General features: G+C 36.9%; 1 long non-coding RNA gene across 4 annotated transcripts in view; it reads right to left on the bottom strand.

The window, feature by feature from the left end:
* Window positions 1–3800: 3800 nt before the first annotated feature.
* The window catches only part of LOC106876728 (uncharacterized), a 363609-nt gene continuing 358768 nt past the window's right edge, over window positions 3801–8641 (bottom strand). For 2 of the 4 annotated variants that reach the window (XR_008263626.1, XR_008263625.1), the window contains 2 exons: window positions 6940–7024; window positions 3801–5475 (listed from right to left, as the gene is read on the bottom strand). This is a non-coding gene — a long non-coding RNA (uncharacterized LOC106876728). The remainder of the gene's footprint in view (window positions 5476–6939; window positions 7025–8641) is intronic. The other 2 variants (XR_001410288.2, XR_001410287.2) reach the window with 1 other exon arrangement.

Genomic DNA, 8641 nt, shown 5'->3' with positions numbered 1-8641 from the left:
ATATATATATATATATATAGGCGCTGGATTGGCTGTGTGGTAAGTAGCTTGCTTACCAACCACATAGTTCTGGGTTCAGTTCCACTACATGGCACCACCTTGGGCAAATGTCTTCTACTATAGCCTCGGGCTAACCAAAGCCTTGTGAGTGGATTTGGTAAATGGAAACCTTTGAGCTGCATTTTCTTCTTGGCAAATAGGGTGGGTCAGGTGTGGAACTGATATCATGAATAAGGAGAGCTCTGTGACAGGGTATATTGTTGTTGTGAAGAATCCAGTTCTTTGCAATCCATGGATCTGGTCGCTTTCACAGAATGTCCTCCTTCAAACACTTCAAAACATTGCAGTAGAAGTCTCAACTGATGGTCTGGCCCTGGGGTGGGTGTTGAATTCTCAATACACAATGCCATGGATGTCGAAAAAACGATGAGTATGCTCTTGATTAAGCTGTGGCTCTGTTGTGCACCCATGCTACTTGAGACATTGCATGCGACCCATTGCCTTGGTGCTGTAAGCTTATTGAAGCTTGCTCAATATCTCTGCAGTAAACTCCCCAAGTTTAATGCAAAATTTCCCTTTGGCTCTTTGTTCCAACTTCCTGTCCATAACAAAAATCGCAGACTACACCATACATGTGATCATAAAAACACAAATTTCACAACTTGTGAAGTAAACACTGTGATGTTTCCTGGCACACTGCCTCATGAAGGTCACTGCTTGCTCTTACTGTGTATGCAACTGTGTACTGCCATCTGTTGGCATGCTACAGAACTAGTCCAAGAACTTTTTTGATACCCCACCCCTTGTATGTTCCGTGTTTACATGAATTTATCTCTCCACCAGTTCCATCCACTTTCAGTGACCGACATTTCCTTATGTAACTATCCTCATTCATATGCATCCTTGACCAAAACAGCACCATCTCCTCCCTTGCACACTACATCTAATTCATCATTATACAGTACATTAGCACTTTGTTGCATATGCACAATGACACTGCACATCCAACACAGCATATTAGTTTCATTTCTCTCTAGTATTCAGATGTCCTCTGCATCATTCAGTCTACATCTCACTACCATCTAACATTGTAGTCATACACAAGAATCACACACACACACACACACACACAAACACACATGCACATGCAGACACACATACACACGCATACACACATCACATATTATATAATATATACACCTGTAACATTATGACATTAGTTGACATGTTAAAAAAGAATTTGGAACTGAGTTAAAGAACTCAGAAAATATGACATCAATCAAGGACATGTGAAAATATTTAGTACTAGACCAGATTCTGCTTCTGTAAGCTGAACATGTGACATGCTTTGACAGCTGGCTGCAACACACAAGACAATAATTACAAGAGACTAGGTTTGTATTGCATAAATGTATTTTTCCATATATTGTCTGACCAATCTCACATATGTCAAAATGAAGGAATCGCCAACCATGTCTCCTTTTGCATATGCATGTACACACACACACACACACATGCACACACACACACACACACAGAGACACACACAATGATTTGTTTGATTTCCATTTTTTCCCAACTAGCATGGGTTAGATGCATGGCTCAGTGGTTAGAGCATCAGGCTCGCAATCATGAGGTAGTGGTTTCAATTCTTGAACTGGGTTGTGTGTTGTGTTCTTGAGCAAGACACTTTATTTCATGTTGCTTCAGTTCACTCAGCTGTAGAAATGAGTTGCAACATCCCTCTAGTATCAGCCTTTGCCTTTTTCTTGGACAACATGTGGTGTGGAGAGGGGAGACTGGTATGCATGGACGTCGGCTGGTCTTCCATAAACAACCCTGCCTGGACTTGTACATTGGAGGGGAACTTTCAAGGTGTAATCCCATGGTCATTCATGTCTGAAGGTGTTTTTTGCCCTTTACACTTTATCTGAGGTGAGGTTTTTACAGGTTGATGTTCTTGTCTCCATCGGTTACCAGTGTTTTAAGTTAGAGATTTTTTTCCAGAGATCTTTAAAAGTGCAGAGAAATTCTTCATAATGTCAACAAGGAATGTGAACATCATCATTGGTTCACTCAAGCAGTCACAGCAAGAAATATCAACATCCTAACATATTCATCATACCTCCACACAGATGTGCATGCATGCACACACACACGCACACACACACACATGCACACACATACATACACAGATGCATACACACACACAATGCTCACACATACACAGATGCACACTCACACAGATGCACACATGCACACACAGACATACACAGACACACCAGTAAGTGTTTACTTCAATCTTTCAATTCATATTTCAAAAAATATTCACACAGTGGATATTCAAAAGAAACCCAAGCTCAATCTACCAGCTGATGATCAAAAACAAGCAACTTGGAGTCCAGGAAATTGGAATCTTCTAGTTACGTTGTGTTGAAGAATACTCTACATTTGTATTGAGTCCTGTAGTTTATCACTCCTGGAGAATTGACAGAGATTTATATATATATATATTATTTATTATTATGCACCCTTTTAAAGCCTAACCAGGCTCATGGGCCCGGTTTCTATGGCGTATGTGTTTCCCCCCAGCTGGACGGGATGCCAGTCCATCGCAGTGTTACTCAAGAAACAGGAAGAAAGAGTGAGAGAAAGTTGAGGCAAAAGAGTACAACAGGGGTCATGCAAGCCTGGCATTAGTCATGCGTGGATAGTGCTTTTTACATGCCACCTGCATGGGAGCCAGTCAGGCAGACCTGGCGTTGACCACGTTCAGAGGGTGCTTTTTACATGCCACCGACATGGGAGTCAGTCAGTCAGGGGACACTGGCATCGACCATATTCGGATGATGCATTTTACATGCCACCAGAATGGGAGCCAGTCAGGGGTTACTGGCCACAGCTGTGATTTTGGTTTTACTCGACTCAACAGGTCTATCATGTCACCTGTTGCATCAAGGGAACTCTTAAATGGGCCAGACATGCAACAATGGCATTGGCCAAGGCTTCGATCTCACTTTAGTTGCTGGGTCTTCTCAATAACACCATATCTCCAAAGATTTCGGTCTCCTGTCATTGCCTTTGTGAGGTCCATCATTTGAAGGTGATGCCTTCACTACCTCATCCCATGTCTTCCTGGGAATATCGCTAGCAAATTTTTATTGTGTTTTGTTCTAATTCATATTATTGTGAAGACAGTGGATCTTGTTAAAATCAATTAAAAGGCATTCACCAAACTTGTTATAATTAAAGTAGGTTATGCTGAATGTTGTCAAGCATAAGTTTGCTTCAATCTAAATGAATTTGCAACCCAGTTTTGATTACCTTATTAGAATTATTTCCCTTTAGTTGTTAGTGTCTTTGGGAAACACATGAAAGTCACTACAGTACAGTATGTAGTATCCATGGACATCGAGTAGACCATGTTCATGCCTTCTGTTAATGTCATATCACCCAACGAAATGAACACATGAACGTGGTCCACCTGAGGTCCGTGGATACTACAGACTACTGCAATCATCCCAGGAATACAGACTTCGATCTTTAGAAACATGTGATTAGTGGAAACACTCGTACTGATGCATTAAAATATTTATAAATTCCATCAATGGATTATTATTATTATTATTATTATTATTATTATATATGACTGTATGTGTACATACATGTTGTTGTTGTTGTTGTTGTTGTTGTTGTTGTGTGTGTGTGTGTGTGTGTGTGTGTGTATAATATAGAAATCTTTAAACAAAAATATATTGTAAGGGGTATATAAATGACAAGCTAACAAGGACAGACCAATATTCACAAATTTTCATTTTCTGATTATATTTTTATTTTATTTGATGTCTTTTTTTTTCAATTTTTTTCTGTCTATCAAAACATCTTGAAAGATACAGTAATGTTTATGCAATTGACTGAACATCTATTTCCGTTAATTGTCAATACATATACGTATAAAGGCAGTTGGTAGTTTTGTAAAGACAGCTTGGTTTCCTTGACTATTAATGGTTATCAGGAAATTTTATTCAAAGCAAAAAATTTGTTGACCAGAACTACAATTTAGATTAAAGACTAATTCATTAGTCCATTAGAATTTTTCCATTTTCCAGTATTGAAGTAGCAATGATATTTTCACATAGAGTTAGAATATTCTGGAATGAATAGTTAGCATTGAAAAATTATTTTCATAAGATTTATATAAACTGTAATAGAAAGCATGTTATTTCCTTTCTTTATCTCTATCAAAGTTCTGTCTACATTAGTTTTCTTAATTGTCTTATCTGGTTTCAAGATAATCCATCAAGCTTTTGTATTTTGATCTCAACCAAAGTTTTCTTTGCTGAGCAACATGTTTAGAAACATTTCAAATTCTTCGTTGCTACCAAAAGTTGTTAGATTCAGATTGGTAAGTAAAGAAATGGCTTCATTGTTATGTGCTATATTACTGCTATTGTTCTGAGACTCTGAGCATGAAAAGAAAATGAGATTTCTTAGACCTGACTCAACATGAGAGAATATAATTATTATTGATTATATATATGAACTTGCATGATAAATGATGTTTTCACAAGCTCATGAAGCTGGTGTTCAACTTTCTATTCAGTGTTGTTTGTGAATGAAAGAAATCTATGTATAGAACACTATGCGTTGCAGATAAGATTACCAGATACTCTATTGATTCTCTACAATTATGTGAATTAGGGAATGCACAAATGAATTAATCCGCAACCTGGTTTAACATCACCTGACCCTTGATGCCTTTAATGATATCTACTTTGTTGCAAATATTCAGGCAGAGTCTCTGGTCTAAGGATAACTTTACTTTTTCCCTCCAGGTCTTTGAGGTCCTTTCTCCTGTAAGTCATATAAAGAAAGGGATCCTCAATGAGACAATTGAACCAAATATCAACACAAAATTTACAAGCCAATGAAGGGCAATCTTTCTGTGGTCACTCAGCTCACTAGAAATAGCAGCCAAATTTTCTTCAACATGTACCCTAACATAAAAAAAAAATAAGAAAAAGAAAAGTCTTATTAGATAATGTAGTCTTCAATAGACTGTTTTAAAACAAAAGATGGAATGCTCAAGGTCAGAAAATCTTTCACTTATAAGTCTGCTCAATTAAGTGTGAGTTGTGATTAAAAAACAAGCTATGAGTTGCTAATTTAGTCCACCCTGTCAGATTACTGATACATAACAATGCATGGTCAAATTTTACTCTTATTGGAGAAGAATCATTTATCCTGTAATATATACTTCTGACACCAGATTAATTATTTTCTTAATGAAAGGAGGAATTTTGAAAAGGAATTGGAATTTTAATATTTTAATTTTTATTACATTCATATTTTTTAGTTAACATTTAGTTAATATTTTTGAGAGGATATTTCATCCCTGTTATGTTTCTGTAGGTGATAGCTCATTTTGTATTGGTTCTTGCATCTTCATATCTTCCGGGTAAATTTCTCTGGAATCTGTAAAAAATATTATTATGATGTTAGCAACTGATTTAAACAATATTTAATAAAATGAAACATACAATGTAACACACACACACATACAACACAGAAACCTCCTCAGAGAAACTGTAAAAATGATATTTAATAAAGTGGCAAATAAAGAATAACGTTTAGCAGTGAGAATAAGAATAAAATAGAGATTAGCAAATTCAATGTGAAATTCATTATAATTACTGAATATAGCCTAGATGAAATTAACCATGATATAATTTGTATAACATGAAATATTTTAATAAAAATCCATCAGAAGTAGAAATGTATCTTCATTTAAAAATATTTACACCAATAAATTTTGCTGTTAGTAATTTTAATTTTGCTTTGGTAAAAATGAAAATTAATTTTTAAAAATTCTTTTCTGCAATTTATTAAGTAATATATTTTGAAATCCAAATAGAATTTTTGCTAAAGTCACATGATATTCTGTAGGTGTCTCTGGCCAACTGAGTACTTTTAATATAATACTTTTAATATAATGAACTAATGAAAAGCAGTGAGCAGGCAGAATCAATATCATATTGGACAAATGCTTTGTGGCATTTCGTACATCCTTATGTTCTGAGTTCAAATCATGTCAAGTTCAACTCTATCTTTCATCTTCTTAGGATGATAAAATACATACCATTGATCACTGGGGTCGATGTAATTGACTTACCCCGTCCCTAAAATTGCTGGCCTTGAGCCAAATATTGAAATCAATGTAATGAATCAATGAGGAAGCTTAGTGTAGTGGCCCAATCTGTTAAAAAACAGCCAAATTTTCTTCAAATCACATCTTACTGTCATAAAAAATGTAAAACTGAATAAGGTAGTCTGGAAGATATTATTCCCAAAACTAAAGCAAGATGATCATAGCTATATACCCTGTGAGCTTAGGCCTATATGATCAATGCTGACATCACATGAGTGTGTGATCACAAGACTGACCAGAATATCAGATGTTGTTACACATTGCTGGTCACAATGTACTTTGCATCATTTTTTTTTGCCTTCGAACGACACCACCTTGCTGGTTAGGCCAGTAGGCCAACATTCCCCACTGATTGAAAGGGTAACTATTTCAGTAATGTGAAATGAAGTGTTTTGCTCAAGAACTGTTGTGGAAGGATCCTCACCATCCCCGCGCGACTAAAAGTGGACTGACCCATTTCAATAAAATAAAGAACTGTCAGAGTTGACAGTTGGAAGTTGACAGTCAGCAGTTGACATTTGGCAATTGACAGTCAGCAGTTGACAGCAGACAGTCATATACATATATGTGTGTGTGTGTGTGTGTGTGTGTGTGTGTGTGTGTGTGTATGCGTATGTATATATGTGTATGTAAATTGTGTTTGTCCCTCTCCAATTTCTCAACAACTGGTGTTGGTTTGTTTACATGGAATAACTTAGTAGTTTGGCAAAAGAAACCTGTAGAATAAGTACCAGAGTTAAAAATAATAGGTTCTGGGGTTGGTTTGTATGACTAGACCCTTCAAAGCAGTGCTTCAGCATGGTCGTGGTCCAATAACTGAAACAAGCCAAGAATGAAAGACAAAAGATTAATGGAAACATATATGCTTTTTAATTATTTTAAGGCTCTTTGTGGTTTGGGAAATTCCCCTAAGATGTAGCTTGTTAAATGTGTGTTTGAATGCAGCATGCTTCCGAGCAAAGATTTGGTGATCAGAAGTTGTTGTTGTTGGCACTCCGTTACTTACGACGTCGAGGGTTCCAGTTGATCCGATCAACGGAATAGCCTGCTCGTGAAATAAACATGCAAGTGGCTGAGCACTCCACAGACACGTGTACCCTTAATGTAGTTCTCAGGTATATTCAGCATGACACAGTGTGACAAGGCTGGCCCTTTGAATTACAGGCACAACAGAAAGAGGAAGTAAGAGTGAGAGAAAGTTGTGGTGGAAGAGTACAGCAGGGTTCGCCACCATCCCCTGCCGGAACCTCGTGGAGCTTTTGGTATTTTCGCTCAATAAACACACACAACGCCCGGTCTGGGAATCGAAACCGCGATCCTCCGACCATGAGTCCGCTGCCCTAACCACTGGGCCATTGCGTCTCCACGATCAGAAGTAGCTTGGGGTTCAACACAAGCAAGAACAACAAAAGCAGTAACAGTAACAGTAGCAGCAGCAACAACAATAACAACAACAACAACTTAAATTGATTCCCCAACCCTTTCATGGAAACCCATCAAAATCTCATAAGGATATTTATTATTATATAACCCATATTTTTACCTCTTTGGAAATGTTATCAAGTCAAGACATCAATTTCTCTTTGTTTGAAAGCATTCTTAATATGAAAAGGAAATATTAAGTTTGGAATTAATTGTACAAAGACATGCTGGATTAGAAACTGATTATTTGGTCTCAGAACTTTGTTCCATGCAATTATCATAACAGCAACATTTGGTTTTGCTAACTATTGACGCTAATAATTATCAAATGTCGATGTCACTTTAGAAAATTTGATACAAAGAAGGATTTAGATTATGTTTTCACTCAACAAATTTGGTTGAGTTGTTGTAATCAGAGGAAATTTCTATTAGTCATTTTTTTAGACACATCACATGGCATAACATAGCTGTTTTGTTTTGTGCTTTTCATTAGAGTTTGGTTGACTTTTTTAGCTGTTCATGCTAAATTCTCAGGGGCAGGGAGATGATGGAAAAATGGGGGGAAAAAAAACAGAAACCAGGATAAAAGGAGGGTGAGAAAGGATGAAAATGGATGGAAGTGGAGTTAAAAAGATTGGAGTGATCAGAGTAAAAATAGAAAAGAAAGAAAGAGAAAAGAAAGAAAGAGAAAAGCAGGTAGGCAAACAGGAGAGAGTAAAGAAGAAGTGAAAGAAAGGAAGTAGGAGAATGAGGGGGAGAGTGTGGGAGACAGAAAGAGTGAAAGAGAGAGAGAGAGAGAGAGAGAGAGAGAGAGAGAGAGAGAGAGAGAGACAGACAGACAGACAGACAGAGAGACAGAGAGAGATAAATGAAAGTAAAGAATAGGAAAGAAGGAAAGTATATGTAGTCAACTGGAGAGATAGAAGTAGATAGATAGCTAGATAGATAAAGATAAAAATAGAGAGATAGATGGATAGAAAGAAAGAAAGAGAGAGAGAGAGAGAGAGAGAG

This window comes from Octopus bimaculoides, chromosome 3, assembly GCF_001194135.2.
Source record: "Octopus bimaculoides isolate UCB-OBI-ISO-001 chromosome 3, ASM119413v2, whole genome shotgun sequence".
Lineage (NCBI taxonomy): Eukaryota > Metazoa > Mollusca > Cephalopoda > Octopoda > Octopodidae > Octopus > Octopus bimaculoides.
The sequence above is the reverse complement of the archived record's forward strand: the minus strand, read 5'-3'. Positions and strand labels throughout refer to the sequence as shown.